Here is a 2,500-nt window from a genome sequence, read left to right as displayed (position 1 = left end):
TCTTTTGATATATAATAATAGCGATTCCGATAAATATTTATTTTTTTATGAATTTTTAAGTGAATAAACAATTAAAAATTCAAAAAAAATAGAAAAAAAATATTTTTTTCCCGATTCTTTCTCCAATATTCCTGATAAATACCCACACACCCACATATGGAGAATGGTCGAAAATGCTCGAGTGGATATCGAGATGTCCGACGAAGCACCACTTGGAAGGGCCGAGGCACGGGACGCCCGAGCTGTTGCTCGGGCCGGCACGGGACGCGCATGGGACATCCCGGGACGGCATGGGACGCCCTCGCTACAGCTCGGGACGGCCAGGTACGCCCGAGACTTGGCTCGGGACGGCCTGGGACGCCCTCGCCATAGCTCGGGACGGCCTGGGACGCCCGAGACTAGGCTCGGGACGGCCTCGGCACAGCTCGGGACGGCCTGGGACGCCCTTGCCACAGCTCGGGACGGCATGGGACGCCCGAGACTTTGCTCGGGACGGCCTGGGACGCCCTTGCCACAGCTCGGGACGGCCTGGGACGGCCTCGGCACAGCTCGGGACGGCCTGGGACGCCCGAGACTTTGCTCGGGACGGCCTGGGACGTCCGAGACTTTGCTCGGGACGGCCTGGGACGCCCGAGACTTGGCTCGGGACGGCCTGGGACGCCCTCGCTCCAGCTCGGGACGCCCTGGGACGGCCTCGACACAGCTCGGGACGGCCTGGGACGTCCGAGACTTTGCTCGGGCCGGCCTGGGACGCCCGAGACTTGGCTCGGGACGGCCTGGGACGCCCGAGACTTGGCTCGGGACGGCCTGGGACGCGCTCGGCACAGCTCGGCACAGGCCGGGACGCCCGAGCCGAGCTTCGGGTCGCACGAAATCTCTTCGTATTCCGACATATTAGAAGCTTCCCATCATGTAGTAGGCCGAGCTTTGCCCTTTGGATGCCCTATGGTGCTTGGCGAGCACTAGGGAACGTGCCAGCACAAGTGCTGTGCACGCTCTGGGGAAGGAGCTCAACCCTCCCCCTTATAGTGCAAAGTTATTGTTTTTCCTATTTTCACAAGGAAACATCAATTTTTTAACCAAGCATACTGGGCCTTTACTCCTTCGTTACTCGTCGGAATCCAGCAAACTTATACTCGTTGGAAAGGTCTTTTCGCAAGGATTTTTTTGATATATTATAATAGCGATTCCGATAAATATTTATTTTTCTATGAATTTTTAAGTGAATAAACACCGGAAAATTCATAAAAAATAGAAAAAAAAATATTTTCTTCCGTTTCTTTTCTCCAATAATTCATAAATAATACCTCAATAGTATTAATGAAGAGAGAGTCGAAATGGCCCGGGTGGATTTCGAAATGTCCCACGACCCCATAGAATGCACGGGCCAGCCGAGCCAAAAGAATGGGACGCGCACGGGACAGCATTGGTCAGGCTCGGGACGGCACGGGACAGCACGGGACGCGCATGGGACGGCACGGGACGCGAATGGGACGGCCTTGCTAAGGCTCGGGACGGCATGGGACAGCACGGGACGCGAATGGGACGGCCTTGCTAAGGCTCGGGACGGCATGGGACAGCTCGGGACGCGCATGGACGGCCTTGGTGAGGCTCGGGACGGCCTTGGTCAGGCTCGGGACGGCATGTCACGGCCCTGGTGAGGCTCGGACGGCACGGGACGCGCATGGGACGGCACGGGACGGCCTGGGACGGCCTTTGTGAGGCTCGGACGGCACGGGACGCGCATGGGACGGCCTTGGCGAGGCTCGGGACGGCATGGGACAGCACGGGACGGCCTCGGCACAGCTCGGACGGCACGGGACGCGCATGGGACGGCCTTGGCGAGGCTCGGGACGGCATGGGACAGCACGGGACGGCCTCGGCACAGCTCGGACGGCACGGGACGCGCATGGGACGGCCTTGGCGAGGCTCGGGACGGCATGGGACAGCACGGGACGGCACGGGACGGCCTCGGCACAACTCGGACGGCACGGGACGGCCTTGGCGAGGCTCGGGACGGCATGGGACAGCACGGGACGGCCTCGGCACAGCTCGGGACGGCACGAGACGCGCATGGGACGGCCTTGGTGAGGCTCGGACGGCACGGGACGCGCATGGGACATCATGGGACGCACATGGGACACCTTATGGGGATCATCAAGGGACGTTGCACGGGACATTCTTTCCCACGAAGGGCATTTACATGGGACATCTTAGGAGTCGAGAGCCGGCACATGGGACAACGTAGTTCACACGCACGGAACACTTTACTTTCGTTTGGAACGTCGTGGGATCTTTATGTCCCCATTAGCACCGAACCTTTAACATGCTAGGAAGCTATGTTCGATCTTCTCGAAGTGTCGATGGAACTTCGATGGATACACATCCGATCCGATGTTATGATGATGTACTTTCTCCGAGATCGATGTTGGGGCCGTATTCCGATGTCATGATGATGTACTTTCTCCGAGATCGATGGGACGGCCTTGGTAAGGCATGG

The sequence above is a fragment of the Eschscholzia californica genome, unplaced genomic scaffold, assembly GCF_041429995.1.
Source record: "Eschscholzia californica isolate CP2 unplaced genomic scaffold, dmEscCali1.0.p SCAF_89, whole genome shotgun sequence".
In the NCBI taxonomy this organism is placed as follows: domain Eukaryota; kingdom Viridiplantae; phylum Streptophyta; class Magnoliopsida; order Ranunculales; family Papaveraceae; genus Eschscholzia; species Eschscholzia californica.
This window is presented reverse-complemented; position numbering follows the sequence as displayed.